The 25,903-nt window shown below is 44.7% G+C and overlaps 1 protein-coding gene across 1 annotated transcript in view; it reads left to right on the top strand.

Annotated features, from left to right (window-relative positions):
• The first annotated feature begins 10,199 nt into the window (after positions 1–10,199).
• Positions 10,200–25,903, top strand: part of PTP4A2 (protein tyrosine phosphatase 4A2) — a 40,247-nt gene continuing 24,543 nt past the window's right edge. The window contains exon 1 of the mRNA XM_056123090.1: positions 10,200–10,338. The gene's annotated coding sequence lies outside the window, so the exon portion shown is untranslated. The remainder of the gene's footprint in view (positions 10,339–25,903) is intronic.

Below are 25,903 nucleotides of genomic sequence, written 5' to 3'. Positions count from 1 at the left end.
TATTTATTTACTTATTTTTGGTTTGGGTGTCATACTCAGCCATGCTCTGGGGTTACCCCTTGCTCTGCACTCAAAGTTTATTCTTAGAAGTGTTTGGGGGACCCAAAGGATTAAACTTGGGTTGGCTATGTATAAGGCAAGCAAACACCTTACCCTATCACTGTACTGTCACTCTGACACTGTGGAGTAGCCTTTGAAATAATAAGGCAGACCTGGGCTGGAAAAATAGTACAAGGGTGTAAGGTATTTGCCTTGAATAAAGCTCCAGCAGTGACAAATGTTCAACTTGAAGCACTGTTGAGTATGCGTCCATGCATAAAGGAAGATCTGAAAATGTACTGACTTGGAAACTGACATGGAATACACAGTGACATGGAAAAATGAGACCGCTGGGAACCCCCAACACCACCAACAGGGCTATCAGGACTGTGAAAGCAAGGAAGGATTGAGGTTTGAATTCACAGCTTTTACTTGCTGGACAGTTATTTTTTGTGGGGTAGGGGCACACACAACAGTGCTTAGAAGTTATTCCTGGCTCTGTGCTCAGGTATCACTCTTAGCGGATCACAGGGGACCCTGAAGAGCTAGGGGATGAAGCAGGGTTAACAGTGTGCAAGTACATACCTTACTCCTTTTACACACTCTCTCTCTCTCTCTCTCTCTCTCTCTCTCTCTCTCTCTCTCTCCACACACACACACACACACACACACACACACACACACACACAGAGAACAGGGGCTCTAAGCCACAGAGGTGTCTTTTGGACTCTCTAAGACATATCATGGGGACATGAGTACATGTTTTGTATGCTTAGGTTTGGGTTTAATCCCCAGCACCACATGGTCTCCTCAGGAGTCACTAGAAGTGACTCCTGAGCGCAGAGCTAGGAGTAGCCCCCAAAGTAATACAAAGACTCCCGCTAAGAGAAGCATTCCCCTTTCTAGTAAATACACACAAATACGAGCATACATACCTAAATGTGTGTGTGTGTGTGTGTGTGTGTGTGTGTGTGTTACATGACTATAAAGGAAAACTAACAGAAAAACTTAGAACAATGTAAATTGTTAGTAGTTTCTCTGTTATGGTTGTGGAGAAATTATTTTATTAAGGATTTATAATCTTGGGGCTGGAGTGATAGCACAGTGGGTAGGGCGTTTGCCTTGCACACGGCCAACCCGGGTGTGATTCCCAGCATCCCATATGGTCTCCTGAGCACTGCCAGAATAATTTCTGAGTGCAGAGTCAGGAGTTAACCCCTGTGCATTGCCAGGTATGACCCAAAAAGAAAAAAATATATAATCTTAATAAAAGTAGGGCACTTGCCTTATACATTGCCAACCCAGGTTTGATCCCCAGCATCCCTTACGGTTCCTCAAACCTGCTAGAAGTGGTTCCTGAGTGCAGAGCCAGGAGTAGCCCCAGAGCATTGCTGGGTGTGGCACCCAAAACAAAAACAGAACAAAACAAAAAGAATTTATGTCCATATTATGTTTTTTTTCTTTACAAGGAAGTATGTATTATTATTTTTTTGGGGGGGGTGAGGGGCCCATGCCACTGGCCCTTACCCTGAGCAGGGCTTATTCCTGACTTTGCACTCAGGTATCACTCTTGGCAGTGTTCAGGGAACACATGGGGTGCTGGGAAATCAAACCTGGGTCAGTCATGTGCAATGTAAGTGCCTTACCCATTGTACTATCTCTCTAGCCCCACATGTCTTAATGATAATGTTATAATGGCTTGATTAAAGTATAACTTATATACTAGAAAGTGAATGTATAAAGACCGGGTGGGAGAGATGGTTGATGTTTAACATACATACATACACTTCACACACACACACACACACACACACACACACACACACAGAAGATGGCTATAAAAAACCAAAAGATGACTCAAAGGACTGAGTGCATCCTTTGCATGCAGGAGTTTCAGGTCTGAACCCTGATACTGCATGGTCTCCTAAGTACCTGAGTACCCAGCATTGAACCTTCAAGCACAGAACTCTAGAGTAGCTTCCCATCACACCCTAGTACTGACCAGGTATGGCCTCCAAACTGAACCAAAGTAAAGTAAGTAAAGGCCCTCCCGTTGATCGTCGATTTGCTCGAGCGGGCCCAGTAACGTCTCCATTGGAGACTTTGTTGTTACTGTGTCTGGCATATCGAATACTCTCGGTAGCTTGCCGGGCTCTCCGAGAGGGGCGGAGGAATCGAACTCGGGTCGGCCATGTTGGCCGCATGCAAGGCAGACGCCCTACCCGCTGTGCTATCGCTCCAGCCCAAAACCTATACACACATACTGGAAGGAAAGACTTCTCACACGAGCTGATCCTCTGTGCCTTTTGCTGCTCTTCTATTATCTCTCCTGTAATGGCTTTAACTGCTTTTAGGCTTTCAATCTTGGAGTGGCTAGGGAAACTGCTTTACCTGGGTCTATAAAAGAAGTTGCACTCTGTGCCTTCAGAACTTAAGCTATTTATTTTGATGGGTTTATAGACATTGTGCTTTTTCCTACCAAAATTCATTTTTAGGAGGGGCCTCTGATAATTTCAATTTTATTACTTGAATATTGGCTGTGGGGCCCAGCCTCGTTTCCCTTTGTGGTCTCTTCATCTTAACAAGTGATGAACTATCATTTTGACTCAACTGAGAGAGAAACCTCCAGCTGTGTCACTTCTGTTCACACAAACTGAGCAGAGGGGAGGGGAGATCTTTTGCCCACAGGACAACCTTTTCTGAACCTCTGAAGAACTCACAATAGCCAAGTTAGGAGTATTAGTGTGGGAATAGCTAGTTGAGGGCAACAGACTATAGGGAAGGCAAGATTCTGGGCAAAGCACCAGTTGACAAAGTTAAGACAACCTCTAGCTCTAGTGGGGAAACAGCCCTCTTGATTTCACAACGTGACCTGGATTGCCCCATTTCACCTGGTGTTTTGATGTCTCTCTGTATAGAAACAGTATCACGGTCAGAGAGCATGTATTAAACATTTATAACGTACACAGATCATCTAAGTCACAGTGAGAGAGGCCACCATAATGAAAAGAGCTTACACTGGCAAACTAACACATAGAGGAAGCTGTAGGTTAGGTCGTAACCACATTCTCTTCCAGGGAAACCTCAGCAGTGGTTGGGAGTATGGAGCTCTGGAAAAATACTCCCTGGGTTAAAATTCTGCCTTGACACTATTCCAGCTGCGTGACTTTGTTATTTGGTTTTAGGACCACACCCAGCAGGGCTCAGGGCTTATTCCTGGTTCTGTACTCAGGAATCACTCCTGGCACTGTTCGGGGAACCATATGTGGTACTGGGTATTGAACATGGGTCAGCTGCATGCAAGGCAAGTGCCCTACCTGCTGTACTATCTCTCTGACCCCTCATTGTCCCTATTTGTAAAATGGGGACCAACCCCACCTGCTCGGATTGTTGTGAAAATGATAATGTGGATACACGGTGTGCTTGGCACACACAGTGCTCAGCAAATTAGCAGCGACCATCATTACCTCTAAATCCCCTCTTTGCGGAGGGGAGATTTGATGCTTCACTTCCAACAGCTCTTGATTCCCTTAGTAATCAAGTCTTTGAGATTTTCCAACCGCCTAACCTGAAAGCAGAGGTCTGAAGGTATCAGAGAATGGTGTGGACTGAAGTGAGGAAGCAGGGCAGTTGAAGGGGTCACTGTACTGGCTGGGCGAGTGCCCTGGGCTCAGGGCCGCCTGGAACAGACGCCAACTCTTTCCGGGCCTCCACCGTCCTTGCTCTGGCTTTGGTAAGATTAAATAAGGTCTTCGGGCGCGCCAGCTGAGGTCGTTTTCACCTGCCCCTGGAATCCAGTTCACCTGACAACAGAGAGGCTGACCGGCTGGGGGAAGGTCCCTGGAGGAGGCCTCGGCCTGCTTCGGCCTCTGCTTCCCAGTGCTGCCCGCACCACCGACCAGAGGGACCACCGATGATTGCCACCCCACCCTGGGGACTCCGGAATCCACCGGTCCTTTCGTCCTCTAGGGGCCTCTCCCGTCCCTGCTGACACCCGTCCCCACCACTCTCGCCCCGGCCACCTCCCCCCCACCCCGCGGCCCTGCTGACCGCTCCCCGTTCTGGTCCCTTCCGTTCCCGTCGGGGCCCCTCCCGTCTCCGCTGACCCCTCCCGTCCATGCTGGGACCCTCCCTTCCACGCTGACCCCTCCCGTCCCCTCCGTTCTCCACCCATCCCTTCTGACCGCTCCCGTCCCCCGCTGACCCTTCCCGTCCCCCGCTGACCCTTCCCGTCCCCCGCTGACCCTTCCCGTCCCCAGCTGACCCTTCCGGTCCCATGCGGACCCTCCCCTGCTCGCTGACTGCTCCCGCCCCCTAAGGGGGTCCTCCCGCTGTCCCCACTAGGTCTCTCCCGACCCCTTGACGTCCCCCAGTCTCCTCTGGGCTCCCCCCCATGCAGCTGCACTCAGGGAAGCTGCGGGCACGCGGCTACCACCGGCCCGCTGGGATTTTTGTCTCGCTCCCTGGGGGTTCCCGCAGAAGCGGGTTGACAAGGGGGTGAGGGTGGACTCCCCTGGCCCAGGGCTCCCTGGCCCTGGGCCGCAGTGAGGGAGGGCTGTGAAATTCCGGAAGAGAGATTAGAGGCAGGGGATGGGTGGGGCGGTGAATCAGTACATTCCTTCCTCCCCCGCCTCCCCTCCTCCCGGGTTATCACTTTGGGAGGGCTGGGTCCTCTCCTGGCCTTCTGACCGGTCCGCTGGCAAGATCCGGACTCGCTAAGCTGCGCTAGGCGGGGACCTCCCAAGCTCAGCTGAACTTTGTGAGAGTCTGGATAGTCGACTCATTTGCAGATTTGGGTGGTTGCTTCCTACTGAGTCCTTTGAGAGTGGTTCCTGGGCCTGAGTGCAATTTCTAATAGCTCTCACGCAGTTCTGAGTCAGGGTCTGTTCCCGATCAGACGCTCTTATCTTCCTAAAACGTTGCAGTGTAGGCATCCCTTATCTCCGGTTAGAGGCCAGGAATGGAGAGCTCAGAAAGGTTAGGTAACTTGCCCAAGGTCGTGTAGGGGCAGAGCCAGGAATAATTCCAGCTCCAATGGTTCCATAAATTTCCCACCACACCCTGCCACTTCCTTTACTTTAGGACATTGAAAGTAACACTTACTCTCACACAGGAAAGTAATGTGTGGACCACCTCCCATTGGGCTAGACACTTTTATTTCCACCCCCCCTTCCCTGGGCTAGACACTTTAAATATGTTGTCTTTATTTTTGGGGCCACACCTGGAGGTGCTCAGGGTTTACTCCTGGCTATGTGCTCAGGGGACCAAATGCAATGTTGGGGATTTAACTAGGGACCTAACCAGGGTTGGGTGAATGCAGGGCAAGCATGTTACCTGCTGTACTTTCTCCCCAGTCCCAAAATATGTTGTCTTTAATCATTGGGGCAGGCGTGGGTGGTGGTTGGGCAAATTCAAAATAATGGTGGTGGGAAGGTGTAATGGTGGTGGGATTGGTGTTGGAATATTGAATGTAATAAATTATTGTGAACAACTTTATAAAAATAAAATTAAATTAAAAAGAAAAAAGAAACAGCTCCCTCCGGGGAGGGAGAGTTAGGGGTTTAGTAACTTGCCTTGCACATAGCCAATCCTAGTTAGATCCTTGGCATTGCATATGGTAATCTAAAAACAAAGCCAAGAGTGATCCCTGAACAATGAGGGGTGTGGCCCACAAACAAACAAACAACCCCTCCAACTCTGAGATAGAGTGATCATCTGTAATGATCGATCATATAATAGACAGAGCTTTCAGAAGTTAAGGGACAGGAATTTAAAGAATTAGTTTACAGTTATAAAGCAAAACTACAGTTAATTTTATGACGCATTAGGTAGACAATTTACAAAACATTATCAGGATTTTCCCTTCAAGCCATAACATTTCATAGAGGACTGAAATTCATTCATGAAGTAAAAGTAGCTGTCCAAGGTCACAAAGCAGGTAATAATTAGCAGAGCCTATATTTTGAAAGAAATGAAAGAACCAGTAAAAGCTTATTCCATTTATTCTGGAACTGGAGAAATAGTACAGTGGATAGGGCGCTTGCCTTGCATACAGCCAACCTGGGTTCAATCCCCAGCATCCCATATGGTCCCCTGAGAACCACCAGGAATAATTCCTGAGCATTGCTGGGTGTGGCCCCCAAACCTAAACCAAAACAACAGAAAAAAATTTATTCTATCCACAGGGCACCCTAAGACACTTCCCCAATACTAATACTAATCTCATGATACTTTGTGTCCAGTTCTGTGCTATTTTGTGTTATATGCACTAATGCCAATAGTCTTCCAAACTACCAATTGTAGCAAATACTGTTATCTTTTCCATTACAGATGGAGAGATTGGACTCAGAGGTAACTTCCCAAAGTTACACAGCAATTGAAAATGAAAAAGGTGTCAGATGAATATCTAAGACCTGAAAGGCATCTAAGGCCTGACACACCTGGTTGTGTCCCCATCTCTCTCTAAAATCACTTTTTTGAGGCCTTCAGTCTCTTTGTCACATTGGCGTTACTTCTCTTTCTCTGTCTCTGTGTCTGTGTCTGTGTCTCTCTGTCTCTGTCTCTCTCTCTCTCTCTCTCTCTCTCTCTCTCGGCTTTTTGGGTCACACCCGGCAATGCATAGGGGTTACTCCTGACTCTGCACTCAGGAATTACTCCTGGCAGTTCTTGGGGGACCATCTGGGATGTTGGGGATCGAACCCAGGTCAGCTGAGTGCAAGGCAAATGCACCTGTTGTACTATTGTTCCAGTCCCTACTTCTTCCTCTAACCTCTGTGTGTGGCAAGTCCACACACCACCTGTTCTCATGGAGCCTAGTGTCTTATAAAAATTCATCAAGAATACCACCAGCGGGCCTAACAGGGGTGCTGGGAGGATTAGTAAATTCGACTGCTCTTGGACTGTTTTAGTAAAGGTTGGATACTCAGAGAGCTCAATGTGTGTGAAACTTACTGCCAATGGGGGCTCATGCTGTAATAAGGTGTCTGAAGTCCATTTGAGCTGCTTGAGATGTTTAGCTTTCTGAAGTCATTCTGGTCAGGGGTTGGATTATTTCCTGCTGTCCCAGTGGCTGTGGGAAATTCGTGGTAGTGGTCAGAGGCAAACTTTTGCTCTCAGTGAAGGTGATTCCAACAGCTCAGAAAGATTTTCTGCTTACTCTAAGGAACACCAGTTATTGACAGGGGTCAAACTCTAACATCATTGTGCTTCAGAGGCAGATTCTGGAATAAATCTTTTGTCACTTCATCTGATTCTCAGACTATTATTATTATTATTATTATTATTATTATTATTATTATGGTTTTTGGGTAACACTAACGGTGATCAGGACTTACTCCTGGCTCTGTGCCCAGGGATCACTTTTGGTGGGACAGGGGACCATATGGGGTGCCAGAGATTGAACCTAGGTTGGCTGTGAACAAAGCAATGCCCTACCTGCTGTACTAAGCACTTCAGATCTTTTAATTTTTTATTTAAAATTTTTGGTTTAGGGCCACACCTGGTGGTACTCAGGGCTTACTCCTGCATTTGCACTCAGAGATCACTCCTGGTGGGTGTGGGGGACCACATGGGGTGCCAGGGATCAAACCCAGGTTGGGCACATGCCAGGCAAGCATCTTACCTGCTGTACTATCACTCCAGTTCCAAACTTGATATATATGTATACACACACAATTTTATTTTGTTTTTGGACCACACCTGGCAATGCTCAGGACTTAACTCCTGGCTCTGCTCTCATGAATTATTACTGGCAGTGCATGGGGGACCAGATAGGATGCCAGGGATCAAACCTTGGGCAGCTGCATGCAAGGAAGCACCCTAATGCTGTATTATCTCTCCAGCTTCCCAAAATTGATAATATATTTTATTATTATTATTTTTTGTCTTTTTGGGTCAGGGGTGATGCTCAGGGGTTACTCCTGGCTTTGCACTCAGGAATTACTCCTGCAAGTGCTTAGGAGACCATATGGGATGTTGGGGATTGAACTCTGGTTGGTGTGCAAGGCAAATGCCTGCTGTACTATCACGCTGTCCTCAGACAATATATTTAAAAATGCAGTGCCTGACTAGATGTTTAATAAAAAGTAGCCATTATTGTTATCATTATATTGTTGTTATAGTTTTTACTTACATTTTAGGGTTAGCTGAATGGAAGAAGAGTCATTCACTTATTCAACAAGCTACAAGTGAAGAAATTGTCCCAATGAAGTTATTCCAGGAAGGGAAAAATCATGACAAAAGGCATTTGGCAGATATGTGTGTGATGAATGCTATAAGAGGGCACTGTATGGAATGTTCTGGGACTTTGGTGGAAGAATCAATAAGCAGGAGACTCAGCAAGCTTTGCAGAGGAGGTTTTAAGTTTTAAGTTTGTGCTATGAGAAGTGGGAAGTGCTACAACTGCAGCTGTGCTTCTGGGCCTTGATTCTGACCTGCAGCCCCTCTGGATTCAAGGCCTCTTGACTCCCACGTAGCTCTGACAACCAGCCTGACCCTGGAAGACTCACTCCTGAGCCACCTCTTTAATAGCCTGAGTTCTGAGTTGTGGCTCCATGCGGCTGAGTCATAAGACCTTCCTTTTTACTGCTAAGCTCTAATGGGAACCTTCTGGTCAGAGCAGTGCCCCAGGTTTACCTTGTGGGGAACACCTAGAGAGGATGATTGACCGTTGCAATCAGTACTGCATAAGTGTGATGAATACATGTGGTGGTGGTGGTGGTGGTGGTGGTGGGAGTTATGGGCTGGTGAGATCTAGGGTGGACAGAGATGACATACCTTCCCCACCCCCAACTCCCATGGGGAAGAGTTCTCTTTTCCTTCCCACCAGCTTGCTGTGCCTTTTTCTGACTGCCATCTGGCAGCACACCAGTCCATTCAGTCTCTCAGCAGATCAGTGACATTTTCCAATCCTAAATACATGGGCTAACAAAGAAAGAATATCTGCCCGCTTTCCAAAGGCAAGGGAAAATACTGCAGTTTCAAGGATCATCCCTGTCGTCACAGGGGAGACAGTAAGTTGGATATCTTGAATTTCAGGGTTTCCCCTTTATCAGGAATTCCTCTTACATTATATCATTGATATGTGAAAAGAGCCCCCCCAGGAAGCTGATAACAATTTCCCTTTAATAGTTGAGAATACTCAGAAAGAGGAAATAACTTGCTCAAGATGCTTTGAGCCGGAAGTTTGAGAGTATATGTGTAAGTGTGTGTGTGTGTGTGTGTGTGTGTGTGTGTTATGTGTGTGTATCTGAGAGAGAGAGCCGGAAGTTTGAGAGAGTGTGTTCGCGAGCCTGCACCCTTGTGCTTTTCGGGTGTGTGTGTGTGTGTGCGTGTGTGTGTGTGTGTTTATGTCTGAGGGCGTGGGGGGAGTGCTGGAGCGGAAAAATCCTTCGCATGGACATGCACGCCATCATTTACTTGGGGGCCAAGAAGCAGGGTGGCCAAGAACTGAATTGCCCTGTTCCCGCGTCCGAGTTGGAACCCGGAGCAAAGGCCTCTCTCGGTGGCCGCCCTGTCCGGACCATCAGGAGCTGGCTCCAGGCTCCCGGGATGCAGGAAAGAGCCCTGAGACCCGGCGGGTCACCCAGCGGCCGCTGGCCTCGCCCCAGCCCAGGTGCAGCCCGGGCTGGCCCCGGCGTGGGCGACCGACACCCACCCCGACCGCATTCACGCCCCCCCTCCCGGTCACATGGTCGCGCCTTCCGCAGTTTGGGCGTGCGGAGCGGAGCGAACCACGAGGAGCGGCGGGGGAGGCGCCGAGGGCAGTGGGTCAGCGCCCCACGGGGCAGGTGGGCGGGCCCAGGCGCCCGCGGGCGGGCCGGCCAGCCAGTGAGCGGGCGCGGGGGGCGGGCCGGCGGGCGCGCGCGCCGCGCCCCGCAGCGCCCCCTGAGGGGCGGCGGCGGGAGCTGGTTCCGGCTGCGCGCGCAGCGGTGGTGGCGGCGGCGCGATCGGCCGGGCAGTAACCGTCGTGCGTCCGGTAGCGGCTGGAGCGGCAGCGGCGGCCGGGCACGGCGCGAGGCGACGCCACAGGGCAGCGGCGGCAGCGGGGGCCAAGGCGGCAGCAGGAGACGCAGCGGCGGCCGCAGCAGCAGCAGCAAGACGGACTCGTGGACACGCGCCGCCGCCGCCGCCGCCGCCGGGCCGGGCCGGGTGTCGCGCGCCGAGGCTGGGGGGGAGTCGTCGCCGCCGCCGCCGCCGCCACCGCTGCCGCCGCCGCCGCCGCCGAGGTGACTGAGGAGAGAGGCGCCTCCGCGCTCCCGCCGCCGCCGGACTTCAATGCCCAGTCCCCAGCTCGCCAGCGTGAGTGCGCCGCTCCCGGGGGGCTGCGGGGCCGGGGAGGCGGGCGGCGCCGCAGCCATTAGTGCAGGCCCGAGACACGTCCCCGGAAGGAGCCGAGGGCCGGGCCGGGCCGGGCCGGGCCGGCCGCCGTGGGTGCGGGCGGCGGGGCCCGCGCGCCGGCCGCGGGACCGGGAAGGGGCGTGCGTGCGGGAGGCGGGGAGCGCCGCTGGGAGGGGAGTGCGGGGACCGGGTGCCGGGGAGGGGCGGGCGGGGACGGGAGCCCGGGGAGCTCGGAGGCTCCCCCCGCCGTGGGGGGCGCCGCGCCCCCGAGTCCTTCCAGGAGCGGGACCCTGGGCTTTGCTCAAAGCCCAGGAACAGGAGCAGGAGCCCGTTCCGGCGGCACTTCTCGGGGTTTGGTGGCCCTCCCCCACCGCCCTGCAGTGTGTGGGTTTTTTTCTTCTTTTTCCTCCTTTTCCCCCCTTCTCTGAATCTCCTAGATCACTCCTCAACCCCGGGGTGACATGGGCTTAAATTACTTCCCGGTTTGTCAGTTGCCCATCTGTCCCCACCCTAGTCTGGGGCTCCGAGCTAAGTAAAACCAGCGTGTCTATCAAGGATCCCAAGTTCTTGCCTTTGTGATTTCGAAGTATAAGTCTTTTAAAGTACTGCCATGTAGGTGAAAGACATTTAGTCTTTAAAGTTAAAGTAATACATGAAGTTGTATGAATGTAAACTCTGTATTATAAAGTTCGAGGTTTTTTAATATATATTTAGGTTGCAACTTTCTTTTTTTGGTGGGGGGTGCAGACCCAGCGGTGCTCAGGGGTTCCTTCAGGCTCTGCGCTCAGGAATTACTCGTGACGGGGCTCAGGGGACCATATGGGATGCCGAGGATCAAGCGCCCTACCCGCTGTGCTCTCTCTTCAGCCTTAGCCCTGGTTGCGACTCTACCATCTGGAGAAATTCATTTATTTTTTTTGGTGGGGGGGGGCACACCTGACCGTGCTCTGGGTTTACTCTCAGCTCTGTATTCAGGGATCATTCCTGGCGGGGCTCGGGACGATATGGGGTGCTGAGGATGGAACCTGGGTCTGAATGCGTGCAGACATCAGTCCCTGGAGAATAACTTTTTAGAGAATAATAGCGTAACTGTGGTGAAGGAGAACCAGAGGCCGTTTTATTGTTTCCTATGATCTGTCAAGAAACAGAAAATGTACAGCAGTTCTAGCGTCGCGATAAGGATGCCACAAGTGCTTCTGTGTTTGGAGTCGCCAGACAGCAACTGCTACTGGATTAGATTATGGTAGTTTTTTGTCGATGCGCTCTGTGTTAGAGTAGTTTCAGACAGGAAATGAATGAAGTTAATGCCTCCTTCAGTGTGTGCAAAGAAACTAGGCAAGAACCACCATTAATAGTTTTGAAGCACTAGCATACCACTATTCTGTTGGTGAGGATGATGAGAAACTGCCAGTATTCTGATTCTGATACTTGAAAGTGGTGTGTACTAGTGAATGTGCTAATTATTTCCATGGATTTCCCCCAGTTTGTTGAGTGTCAAAATAGGCAATCTTGATAAAAGTACTTTGGTAATGATTTTACACGGTAGTGATGGGAAGCCTTTTAGAAGTTGGGAATCCTTAAATATAATAAATAAAGACTAGAATGAGTCATTTGATAGTAGATTCACAAGCAAAAGCACTGATAGGTGATTAAAAATGAGAACTTTTTTTTAGGACATAATTTTCTTAGAGTGTACTTTTTCTGAATCACTCATGCTCTCTGCTTTCAGAAATAGTAAATGACATTGTTTCTGTTCAGTGGGGAACAGGATTAATCAGTATTAAGTGTCTGCTGCTCACCAGGTGCTTTTTATACTGTCATTTAATTCTCACAGCTTCCATAAAGGGGGTAGGAATCCTTGTTTGCATCAGAGAGTTTAAGCAACTTGTCCCAGGCCACAGGATAATAAGAATTGGTGCTAGATTAAAAACCCTCTGTCTACTCCAAGGTCCTTGATTTTTCCATTACACTGTTACTACGCCTGAAATAAGTTGTCTCATTTTGAGGTTTCAGTATAGTGATCTGGCAGCTTTTGCAGGTGAGAACTATTGAAGTCAGTGGGAGAGAGTGAAGGGCTGGAGGCTGGGGATCACAGGAGATGCTGACTTGAGGCTCTGGGGCCTAAGCTAGGCATTTATGTGGGTGGAGATTCTGCCTTGAAACACTCTTGGGGCCCCAGGGTGTGTGCTTTGAGACAGTTTTTATGAGACACCTGGGATCAGTCTTGGAGAGGAAAGCCTGATTAAAGAAACCGAACTGCCTTTATGTTTTTTATTTTTGGGGAAAGAGGAAGAGTATGTTTATTGGGGCCAAGAGTTAATCAGTTGTCTCCGGTAGTTTTTGTGTTTAACTGTGTGGGATATTTACCTCAAGAGATTGTTGAAGATTCAGTGAGAATATATATCAGAACACCTTTACTTTTTTTTTTTTTAATAATTAGTTGTACTGTATGTGTGATTGAAGAGTTAGTACATCTGAGAGAGTGCTTGATTTGCATGTAGCCTACCTGGGCTCAATATCCAGCACCACATAATGGTCCCTGACCTCACCTGGAATGATCCTTGAGGTGCAGAGTTAAGAGTACTGGTGTGTAAAGAACAGCTGTGATAAATACCAGGTTGTTCACTCCATGGCTTAGAGGCCAGCCGCATACTCTAGGGGCAAAGGCAGCTCAGATAGAGAAGGGAGCACCAAATAAAGGGTGCTGGGAAATCCGCCCAGGATGGGAGATGCATGCTGAAAGTAGTCTGTAGACAGAACATGATTGCCACCCAACGTCTCTTCTGCAGACCACAGCACCCAAAAGGAGAGATAGAACAAAAGGGAGTGCCCTGCCACAGAGGCAGGGTGGAATGGGGGATGGGGGGGGTGGGAGGGATACTGGGACTGGTGGGGGTGGAGAATGGGCACTGGTGGTGGGATGGGTACTCGATCATTGAAACCCAAGCACAACTTGTAAGTCTACAACTGTACCTCATGGTGTTTCACTAATAAAAAAAAAAAGAGTACTGGTGTGGGTCCAAAACCAAAAAAACAACAAGTTGAGCTATAGACTCAAAAGTTATTAATACTAAGACTTTTACTAAGGCAGTAGTATAATTGTTATAGTTAGAAGCTGGAAGAGTCTAGTATGTCAGAACACCTTCACAAATAAAATTGTTTAGAACTACTGAACTAGATATATTCTGACTCAGAATAGCAAAAATGCAAGCACTCCCTTCATGAATCAGTCAAGTAATACTTAATTTGAACCAACCAACTCCACAGGCAGAAACTATTTACAGCACCATTGAATTTTTTGTGGCACTAGGGAAGAGTGAACATTTGAGCCCTTTGCACAGAATATAAAAACTCTAGAAGTTCCATATCGATATTTAACTTGAACAGACCTTTGTGTGAACAAGATGAATTACGTTTGGAGATGGGTTGGGCCACACCTGGTGATAATCTCTGCTCAGTGATCACTCCTGGGGGACCAAATGGGCTAGGGATTGAATCCTGGTCAGCCACATGGCAAGAAAAGCATCTTAAGCCCCATATTCTCTGACCCAGAATTAGATTTATTTTAGAATTTTTACTTATTTTTGTCTTTAAAAGGTAGTATTTATGTATGAGTAGTTACAAAATATGGTTTTAAGACACAAAGTTAAATTTAGTAGAGATTTGCTTTATAGGAAATACTTCTACCTTTTTTATTGGAACCAGTGAAGCCTCTAGAAAAAGCAGTTTAAGTAAGACACAAGAGCAGCACATAAATTTTGAGCTGTTGCTCTTGGAAGAGGGAAACTCCAGTTAGAGTGAAGCCACTGTTGAATTTTTCAGGTGATGTGCCATCACTTCTTGACGAGGTGGGAATCTTTGAATTTTTTTGAGCAGCAGGATTATCGGGATCCAGTTTTAACATGGCAGATTGAGTTTATTAAGTAATTTGTTGGGATACTCGTGAAATCCAACATTTATGCTTGATGTGTAAACAATTCCTTGAGAATCTTGATGTTAAATAACACTGAGTGAAACTCTCAATTTTGTAGATAAGGAAATTGATTTATAGTTTATTTTTTGATGTTCAAGTTTTGGAGACCAAGTTAGAGTATCAGTAACTAGATGACAGGGGATGATTCCCCTCTTCTCTCCTCTTCCAAGTTATTTTTTTTAGCTAAGTCTTTCCCTTCTCCTCCCACCCCACTTCACTCTATTTCACACAAACTGTAGAATGGAGGGTTTAGGTGGGAATCAAAGAGTTAGCTTTTGTTGCTTACATTTTGGGTTTTTGGAGCGGGAGAGGACATACCCTGCAGTGCACAGGCAATAATCCTCCTGGTTTTGCACTCCAGGAATCACTCCTGGTGGTTTTTAGGGGACCCATATGGGGTGTTGCGGTTCAAACCCGGGTTGACTGCATACAAGGCTAGCACCTTACCTGCTGTGCTGCCTTTCAGGGGTTTACTCCTGGCTCTGTACTCAGGAATTAACTCCTGGTAGTATTTAGGGGACCAAATAGAATGCTGGGGGTCAAACCTGGGTCAGCCATGTGCAAGGCAATTGCCCTACCCACTGCACTCTTGCTCTGGCCCCAGTTCTTATTTTTAAAAGATACTTAATGTTACATACTTTTATACTCCCCCCCCCCTTGGGAAGTATTACTTTTTTTTGGTTTGTTTTTACTTGTATAAAAGGATGAGGCCCTCCCGTTGATCGTCGATTTGCTCGAGCGGGCCCAGTAACGTCTCCATTGGAGACTTTGTTGTTACTGTGTCTGGCATATCGAATACTCTCGGTAGCTTGCCGGGCTCTCCGAGAGGGGCGGAGGAATCGAACTCGGGTCGGCCATGTTGGCCGCTTGTAAGGCGAACGCCCTACCCTATGTGCTGTATAAAAACTAATGATTATTTTTGTTTGTTCGTGTTTGTTGTTTTTGATCACTCCTGGCTCTGTGCTTAGGGATCACTCCTGACAGGGCTCGGCACAGACCATACGGAGTGCTGGGGATGGGATCACAAGGGGCTCTGGGGGTCATACCCAGATGAGCCCTGTGTAAGGCAAGCCCTGCAGCTGTCCTATTGCTTCAGCCCAAATAATTATTTTTTAAGTAAAACAAGTTGTTACAGTATAGATAATTAAGTTTATAGAACAAGATGTTACAGTTGGTGTGTGGCTGATAATCATAATTATTAGAGAAATGGTATTTGAGTCTGTTAATTTGGATTATTAGAAAGCTTTTTTTTTGTTGTTGTTTTGAAGTGCCAGGAATCTTTTATTGTATTGCTTAACAGAATAGAAAGCTTTTTATTCCTCTTCAACTTCAGAACTAGTATTTGTGTGTAGAGGTATTTGGCTTTCTTCAGGTTGATTGACCGAATCACATTCTGTAGCTCCTTTGACTTTCTGGTGACTCTGGCTGCTCTTCTGGAACTTGAACCCCTCATAAGATTGCTTTGTGTAGATCTCAAGTGAACTTTCTTTGAAAATATTTTGCCCCTTGGAGTTGTAGTCTAGGTGAGGGCTGCCTAAATTCTTACCATTTGTAATCTCAGGCATATAGGTATATAAATAAAGCATTTTGGGGGGCTGGTGTGAATGCATTGTATGTAGGAGGCCTGATTTGATTACACCACTCTTCCCCACTCCTCAGCCTTAAGTGAAAACCAAACAGGAAAATACAGATAATAAACACTAGAGAGATATATTTAAAAAAACATATATGCGTAAAAAAATTTTATGCAGCCCCACATCGGATTAAGATCCACAGTACAAGAAACTAGACTGAGCCAGAATCACATTACTTTTGCCCTCTGATAAGAAGCTGTGCAGTACCGTATTTTCTGACCACTTTGCTCTGTTACTAAGTGGAGGTTGCTCATGTCTCAGGCGCGAAAAAGACCCATCTCCGTATTTCATTTTTTATTTTGGGTCACTCACTCTGTGATGCCCACGGGTGCTTATGGCGGGCTCAGGGGACCATAGTGAGTGCAGTAGATTAAACCTGGGTTATCTATGCACAGGCAAGCACCCTATCCACTGTATTATGGCTTAGTACCACCCATCTCCATAGTTTTTAAAAAATTTATTAGTGAATCACCGTGATATTTTAAAAATTTTTTTACCATCTCCATATTTTAAGTTCACTTTTTCTGTTCTGTCTTATTTAAACAGTATAGATTTAAAGGGCACAGAATATTAACAAATTATACCAACAATTTTTATGTGACTTGAATGCCATTTTTGCTTGCTTGCACTCATTTCTTTACCCATAGGTTTTGTAACAGCATTCACTTCAGGTGGCCTAACAATGAAATTTTGTCATTTGAATATAAATTTACATTGCACAACGTTGACTTTTTAAGCTGCTGAGAGTTTTAAGATTAGCTTTTTATGTGACCCTGTCTTTGCTAGTTGAGCTTGTTTTGGAAAAATCCTTTGACCATTAGAACAGTCTTTATCTTTAGAGAATTGATGTATTTAATTTCTTTTATAGTATTTTTGGGTTGAAACTTCATTCTTCTCAGAAAATGTTAATTCTTTTGGCATAGAGTGCACACATGATATATTTGCTTTAGCAGATCAGATAAGTTACTTTATATTTTTATATCTGCAGTAGTCAAAATTGTTGGCTCTTAACTAATGTATTGTTTGACAAGAATTCAAATTCACTTGTCAGTTCTGCTTTCTTCTGCCTTTCATTATAGTTGGGGTTTGAACATAACTTTTTATTTTTTTGTGGGTGCGGGGCATATCTGGTGGTGCTTAGATCTTATTTCTGGCTAAGTGCTCAGGGATCACTCCTGGAGAGGCTTGGGGACCATGTGTTGTGTTGGGGATTGGACCTGGCTCAGCTGCCTGTGAGGCAAATGTCCTACCTACTGCACTGTCTTTTCAGTCCCAGAACATAACTTAACAAAGAAAGAGTAAAATCACTAGATTGTACCACTAAATTATCTCTTAAATTGGAGTTATGTACATATGTTGATGTTTACTGGCTTAGTACCAAAATAAATGAATATTTTTTTACTTTCCATGATTGGTGAAAAGCCTATCATGAGTGAATAGTGATGGGATGGTGCAGAAGGATATGAGTCATCAACACGATTTGTCAGCAAATTAAGAAGGATATGATGGAGAAACAATAATCTAGTGACATTATTCTTTATTCTACACGTGGTTACAAACAAGTTTCCTTTTGGTGATTTGTTTAAATTACTCAAATAATTTAGATTTATTTGGGTGAAGAACACTTCAGGGTTTTTTTTATGTAGGAGTATTGTTATTTATAGAACACTTCAAACTTAAGTTATAGATTGCACTAGGTTCTTTTCCTAATAAGATGAAATCATGGAGGTCAACAAGTAGAATTTAGTTGAGCTCATCATTTGTTTTCTAGGAAAAATAATTCAACTCTCAAGATTTGTTAAATTGAGAGTAAATTTTGATGAAACTTTCTGGTAATTATGGAGCTGCTCAATAGATCAGAATAGATGCCCGCCAGTATGATTATATATTTTTTTTCTTCAGTGAGCAGAGTTGCTTCTTGACTGCTATTTTTGTTAGCTTCAGTGAGTGCATGAGGAAAGAAGGCATCGAAGACCAGGACTCCCTTCAATGCTCCAGGCCATGGTGGATTGTTGGGCCTTAAACCCACTCTGGGACTCTACCACTTGATAACTTATTCTGGCTCTATTTTTCTTCTAAATTTCTAAGAGCTTTTTATGACTTTTTAATTGGTCTGCAATTCTCAGGATGATTAAGTTATCTAACAGATGTAACTTCTTTCTTGGATCAAACTACGTTGGCCCTTAATTGTTTCTACCAGACCTTTGTCATAAGTCAAAATACTAACTTTCCTCAGAAATCTCGATCCTGTTCATGCTCTCCTTATTCTCCTGTTGCATCTTTGAAGTTTGTAGTGCTTATATGACATTTTGATGCACATCGAAAAATTTTCACCCATATTCTTCAAGAATCTTGATCCTAGGTAGAAGTTTTTGTTTTCAGGTAAAATCTTGCAGTGCTCAGTGGATTGGAGGCTACTCCCTGCCCTATGCTCAGGGGTCAAGTGCTGAGGATCAATCCAGGGCCTCCTGCATGCATTAAGCATGTACTCAGACTGATGAGCTGTCTTTCCTGCCTTCTATGTAGAGTTTAAGTGGTGTATGTGGAGTTCCACAAATGTTGATTCTAAGAATGTAAGAATGTGTTGTTTTAAATATTTTTTTTTCTTTTTTCGCCATACCTGGTGTTGTTCAGGGTTTATTCCTGGCTCTGCTCTCAGATCACTCCTGGTCTGCTTTGGAGAGCCATATGGGTGCCAAGGATCAAACCTGGGATTGCAATGTGCAACACAAACATCTTACTGTACTATCTCTTTGGCCCCAGAATGTGCTGTAGTGTAATTCAAAAGTGGTACATTATGGCACATTATCCTTCATGTTATAGTGAGCATTTGGAGGAAAGAGGATAAAAAAAGATTAATTTTTTTTTTTTTTGGCGGGGGAATGCACCTTCCACAGTGCTTAGGACTTTCTCTTAATTCTGTGCTCAGGGGACCATAGGCACAACTTGGAAACAAACCAGGATTGGCTGTGTACTAGACAAGCACCATATAAGTTTTGTACTTTATATGTAGAAGGAAGGCTAAACTTACATCAAAGTATCTGGCAAAGAATAACTCCTTGACATATCGTTAGAGAGATCTTTCTCCATTTTTATTCTGCATTAGTATGTAATATAATTGATTTCACTGTATGTTTTTGTTTGAGGGCCATACCTGGCAGGTACTACTCAGTGCTTGGGGTCAAACCTGATCCTTCCACTTTATAGTTTTTAAATATTGTGAATGTTGTGTTTTATGAAAATAGACATTAATCTATATTGGGCTATAAGCAGGTAGACAGTATATTTTAAAAGGCCACTAGGAACTCCAATAGGAATGATTTGGGTTCTTGGCTATCTTTTATTATAAACTCTGTAAACAAAAGGATGACTATGACTATGTTATTGTAATAAAATTTGTAGAAATGCAAGTTTAGGAGAGGAAGTAAATTGTAATTTACCCACTTGTAGGGGAAACTTGAACCAAAATGCCCTACCAGCAGAAAAATTTCTGAGGCTTAAGGGGAAAAAAAAGAAATTATGCTGACTCCATAAATTTTGGAGTGTTTTTTTATTCCGTATACATAGTTTCCTTTTCCCACCCTGCAACCCACTTCTTTTGTGGTGTATAATTGAAAAAGGACCTTTACACTTTACATATGTGCAGTACATTTGGCAAAATGGGGAAATGAAAGAGTTAAACTGACCCATAAACTGCTCAGCCTGAAACATGGTACATTTTAAATAATGCTAACAATAGCCTGGAAGGTTTTGCTTTGCATGCTGCTTCTATACTGTAGGTTATTTTGAAAGTTGATTCAAATAACCTTTTCCCAAGTATCTGTTTTGCAACCTCAGGGAGCTTGCAGATGTCACAGTCATTCTAACTATCCTGATATAGCTCAGGAAACATTGAGAGTACTGTTGAAAGGTTGAATCCAGGTGTCTTTTTGTGTCAACCAAATCTATTTTGTTGAAACCGAAATTAGACTCTAAAAAATGGGGACTTAGAAGTTTTCTCCTCTCTGGAGAAGTCCATGTTCGCTCTTGAACGTGTATCTCTCTTTCTCTCCCTTCACATCTAATTTTTTTTAATAGAAACTATTTTCCTCAAAAACAAAACAAAGTAAAAAAAACAAAACAGGGACCAGAGAACTAGTTCAGGGATTAAGGTGTTTGTCTTACCCAGTTCCATTCCTGACATCACATATCTGGTTGCCCAAGCACTGATCCCTGAGTACAAAACCATGAGTAAGTCCTGCACACTGTGAGGAATGACCCTGAAATAGAAAACAAAACATATAGAATCCCAAATACATTGAAAAAATCTAATGGAGTAGTGGTTTATGGGTTAAAATATGTATATACAGTGATTTTGGACTTTTTTGTTTGTTTGTTTGGGGGGGCATTCAGGAATTATTTCTGTTGGTGCTCCGGGGACCATATGGGATGCCAAGGATTGAGCCTGGGTCGGTTGCGTGCAAGACAAATGCCCACATATCGCTCCAGTCCCTGATTTTAGATTCTTTTTTTTTTTCTTTTTGGGTCACACCTGGCGATACCCAGGGGTTACTCCTGGCTCATGCACTCAGGAATTGCTCCTGGTGGTGCTCGGGGGACCATATGGGATGCTGGGAATCGAACCTGTGTCGACCATGTTGGTTGCGTGCAAGGCAAACGCCCTACCCGCTGTGCTATCGCTCCAGCCCTTGATTTTTAGATACTTAAGTTAAAATAATTAAAATTTTTCTTCAAAAAAATTATTCTTTTGAGTTTAAAGAATGAAAGGAAAGAAGAAAACAAATACTGGGATTTAATTTTTGGAAATGCAGCTGAGATTTGATATAATTGTTACTGTATTGAAGAAAGTGATTAGTTATTTAGAAAAAGAATGTGCTTAAGCTTTATAATACACAGGTTTAGTTTCTTTAAAATACATATATATAGTCTTTAATATAAAGCTTTTCGAGAGAATAGCTTTGATATATATTTTTTTAAAAATGAAAATAAGGTAACTAGACATAGAAGAATTGTTAAATCAAATAGGATCACATATGGGAAGAGAATATGGCATAAACAGGTGCAAAATTACCTAGTAGCTATGATATATTGGCCTGGAGTGGAAAAATCAACTGATAAACCAGTTTTTTTTTTTTTTTTTTTTTTGCTTTTTGGGTCACACCTGGCGATGAACAGGGGTTGCTCCTGGTTCATGCACTCAGATATTACTCAGTTATTACTCCTGGCGGTGCTCAGGGGACCATATGGGATGCTGGGAATCGAACCCGGGTTGGCCGCGTGCAAGGCAAAAATGCCCTACCCGCTGTGCTATCACTCCAGCCCTGATAAACCAGTTTGATATATTTAACCAAATTTTTAACAGACTCAACTGAAAACATTAAGATTATTTCTGTTTTGTTGAAATCTGTTATGACTCTTATCCCAAATTGACTCTTACTGATTTATTTTCTGATCATTCTGTTTGCCATTTTTTAAAGTTTTATTGGAACAAATAATATGAAGTCAGTTTGTTACATACCTAAGGGGGCAGTTTGGGGAGGGGAGGGAAAATGGGGACATTGGTGGAGGGAAGGTCGCAATGGTGGTGTTGGAACACTAAACACCCGAAATGACTATATAATGAACGCCTTTGTAAATCATGGTGTTTTTAATTAAAAAAAAAAATTGTGTTAAGATTTTTTTAGTATGTGATGAAATCTAGGACTCAGCATTTTAATTAATTTTGGTTTTTAGGCCACTCCTGACTCTGCTCAGGGCATATTCCTGGTTCTGTGCTTAGTGATTAATTAATTTTGGTGGGCTCTTGGGGTCATATGGAGTATCAGGAACTGAATCTTGGTCTGCTGTGTGCAAGGCAAGCTACCTTATCCTCTGTACTATCTCTTCAGTCCCTGGCTCAGGAATTTCAGTGTTACTGGTATTAAAAGTTTTATAAAGTAAGATTGGTCATAATTTTTAAAAATTTTCAATTTTATTTAGAAAAGTATAAAAAACATTTTTGGACTGGAAATTCAGCTGAAAAAATTGCCAATTCAAATTTTTTTTTTTTTTGGCCATACATGGAGCAAACTGCTGGCTCTGCTCAGGGACCATGTCAGGTGCTCAGGGACCAAACCCAGGTTGAGTATGTGTATGGAAGCAAGACCTGCTCTATATCCTCTCACCAGCCCAAATTGCTAATTTTTGGAGAAACAGTAGAGTACAAATGGAAAAGCAAATATTTTTGAGTGGCATAAAGATGTAGTCTTAGAGTAGCATATAGAGGTTAGTAATTACAGAAAAGGCCAGCTACTTCTAATCACCATGGCAAATACAAATTTAGAAAGTACTCCCTTTTCACTTGAGTGGGCCCCCAGAACAACTCTAAATAACTCGCTCTTCTCAGAAGCAGGTGTGATTACTGGTTAGTTGCTTTCCTTTTTAAGTGGCAGGCTATGTATTTCTGTTTGAAATGTTGTTTTCCCACCATAAAGGTCATACATTCTTTTTATAGGACTGATTGTTGAAATCAGTACTGGAAGTTGATTCTCTAGTTTCCTCCTTAAATGAGGAAGTGGGAAAGTTGGAATAACCAAGGGAGTAAACTATGAAATTTTTTTTACCAATGAAAAAGCATCTTGCAGTCTGGCCAGAGAGATAGTATGTAGTTAAAGCATTCGCCTTGCATACAGCCAACGCTGGTTCTGTTTCATCTCATCTGCTGAATCCCACTGGGAGTGATATCTGAGCACAGAGTCAGGAGTAAGCCCTGAGCACTGCTGGGTGTGATCCTCCCCCACTGTTAAAAATATTGCTGTATTTGGCTTAGTAAGAGTATTTTTTTTGGAGGGAAGGGTCCTGGCTCTGCACTCAAGAATCATTCCTGACATTGCAGGGGGATGTTATAGGATATCCGGGATTGAACCTGGGTCGGCCACGTGCAAGACAAACACCCTACACTCTGTATTGTCTCTCCGGCCTCCATTACAGTACTTTTAATCCTAATTATTTAATAGATATCCCTTTCCCTTAGTACTTCTTCAGGACTGTAGACAGTTGGGAATGATAGCTTACATTAAATTCTGTTGTTGAAACTTCATAGTGCTGGTCAGATGTATTCAGTTTTAGTTTGATAAATGCAGCAATACAGGGATGGTCAAAGATAAAAGTAGCACAGAGATAAATAGCACACAGACTAGAGCAGTTTTTCTACAGACCTTTGATGAGTTTGTGAGGAGTCATGAAAGATGAGTAACATTCCAATTTTACTGTTAAAAATGTTAGCCAGTTTAAATATTTAATTAACAAGATTCTCTTTAGTTTCCAAGTCTTATGATAATCTTTCCCTGCTCCCCTCCCCCATCAGAATGCAGTAGATATAGTAGTTTTCTGTTTTATTTTGATTTGGGGCTTATATCCAGCGATACTTAGGACTTACTCCTGGCTCTGTACTCAGGAATTACTCCGGGGGTGCTCAGGATATGGATTGAACCTGAGACAATCATACTGTACTACATTGACCCTTCCTAATGTACTATCTCTCTGGCTCTATAGTACTTTCTTGGGTGGCAGCAGGAGTTTTGGGGAGACACAGTGGTACTCAGGGCTCATTCTTAGCTCTATTCTTTGAGATCACTCCTGGCAGGCTTGGGCGACCAAATGAGGTGCTAGGGATAGAACCCGGGTTGGCTATGTGCAAGGCAAAGGCCCTACCCTTGCTATTGCTCCGGCCTCACCGATAGTAGTTCTTTATGTATAAAAAAAACTTCCCTATGTTCTTTTATGGTTGAGATTTTATGGTCTGTTGTCTGAATTGTCTGGATATTCACTTAGGCTTCTACAAGTTTCTCAGAGCATTGACATCTTGAAGACCTCATATCTCAACCGAGAACAAATCCTTTTGGGTTCTGCTTCAGCGTGTATCTTGAAACAGATCTCTTCTTATCCTCTCTATGGCTACTATCCTGTTTATGCAGTATTGTGTTTTCTCCTAATTATAGCAGGCTCCTAAGGGATCTCCCTGTTTCCACCTATACTATATAATCTGAATTCACATAGCAGCTAGATAACGAAATTTTTCAGTTTAATTTCTTAAATCTTCCCTCCATCCCTGCCTTCCTTTCCCACATCTGGTGGTGCTCAGAGTGCTCCTGGCTCTGTACCCAGGGGTCACTCCTGGCGGTTCTTGGGGGCTAAGAACCCTAGGAGATGCCAGAGATGGAGTGTGGATTGGGTGTATGCGAGGCAAACAACTAATCAGCTTGCTATCTCTCTGATTCAGTTCTTTTTTGCTGCTTTTTATTTTTTCCATACGGTGGTAGGCAGGGTTGGGGGAACCTTACAACATCTGACCGCTCCTGGCTCAGAGCTCAGGGTCCATTCCTGGCAGAGCTGGAGAGCTAGTCCAGGCCTCTTGCATGCCAAACATGCACTCCAGCCAATTGAACTATCTTTCCAGCCCCTGTTGTTTGTTTAATGAATGGAGATTACAACCTGGTTGTGTTGCTTCCTCAGACTTGGTTGTGGCATGATATGATGATCACATATTTCGTTGTGGGGACCTGGGGTCCCAAACAGCCCAGCTCTTGGTAATCACACTTGGGTCTTGTAGGTTGGTGCCAGGGATTGAACTTCAGGCTTTACCATCCCTAGAGTTTTAGGCTCCACTATTGATCTATCCCTGGGTCCTTACATGTGATCTTTTGTTTTGGGGCCACACCTGGTGGTGCTCAAAGCTTACTTCTGACTCTGTGCACAGGACTCATTCCTGGATGGACTCAAGGACCATATGAGATGCTGGGGATCAAACCTGGGTCATCATGATGTGTGCAAGGCAGGTGCCCTTCCTGCTGTACCACCATCTCTCTGACTCCTTGGGTGTGATCCTTTTATTTATCTATTTATTTTTTTCACTACACCTAGCAGTACTCAGGACTTAACTCCTGGCTCTGCTCAGGGATCTCTCCTGGTTGTGCGTAGGGGTCCATATGCAGGGATCCAACCAGGGTTGGCCACATGGAAGACAAGCACCACCCTTTTACTATCTCTCTGGCCCTTTTAAGCATAAGATGTCTCTTAAAATGTAATTTTTCTCTGAATATAAGCCAAATACTTAATAGTGACCTATAAAAATCTTTTATTTTTCTGACCCTGTTCATTCCCTTATCCTTTCTGCCCCTGAAGCACTGGCCCCCTTGCTATCCCTAACACTCCAAATATGTGTGTATGTGTGTGTGTTTTCATTATAAAGCTAATCCCTCTGTCTAGAGTGCGCCTTCAGATACCGGCTTGGTTCCTATCTCCAGGTCCTGGGTGAAACGTCACTCTTTCCAGTAAGCCTTTTCCTGATAATTATATTTAAAATTGGAATTCCCCCTTCCTTCTGGCTGTGCTTCCTCAGCATTGCATTTTTCTCCATTACAGTGGCCTGTTTTGTCTTTTTTTTCTGCTTAGTAAATAGAAGATCCTCTTGAGAGGAATTTTTGTTTTGTTTACTTCCCATACTGCACATATAAGCATTTGTGGCACATAGTATGTATCCAGCAAGTCTTTGAATTGGTACGTGTATAGCTAGTCAATTGGCAGAGAAATTATTTATTCATGAGAACTAGTTCTTTACTGTTGACATTCACTTTTTTTGTGAATGTGGGGGAAGCACACCTGGCAGTGCTTAAGTTTACTCCTGGTTCTGCACTCTTAGGTCACTTCTGTCCAAATCGGACCACATATGGTGCCTGGGATCTAAGCCTAGTTGGTTGCACACAAGGCAAATGCCCTACCCTCTTTACTATCTCTCTGGCTTTATTCACCTTTTAAGGACTAGTGCAGCTGTCTTCATTGAAATTTAAGGATACATTTATTTTTAGTGGTGTCAGGGTTGAACCCAAGTCTTCTATATGCAAGAGTCATGTACTTTTATCACTGAGCCACACTCATGCTC

The sequence above is a fragment of the Sorex fumeus genome, unplaced genomic scaffold (assembly GCF_029834395.1).
Source record: "Sorex fumeus unplaced genomic scaffold, SorFum_2.1 ptg000047l, whole genome shotgun sequence".
Lineage (NCBI taxonomy): Eukaryota > Metazoa > Chordata > Mammalia > Eulipotyphla > Soricidae > Sorex > Sorex fumeus.
The sequence above is the reverse complement of the archived record's forward strand: the minus strand, read 5'-3'. Positions and strand labels throughout refer to the sequence as shown.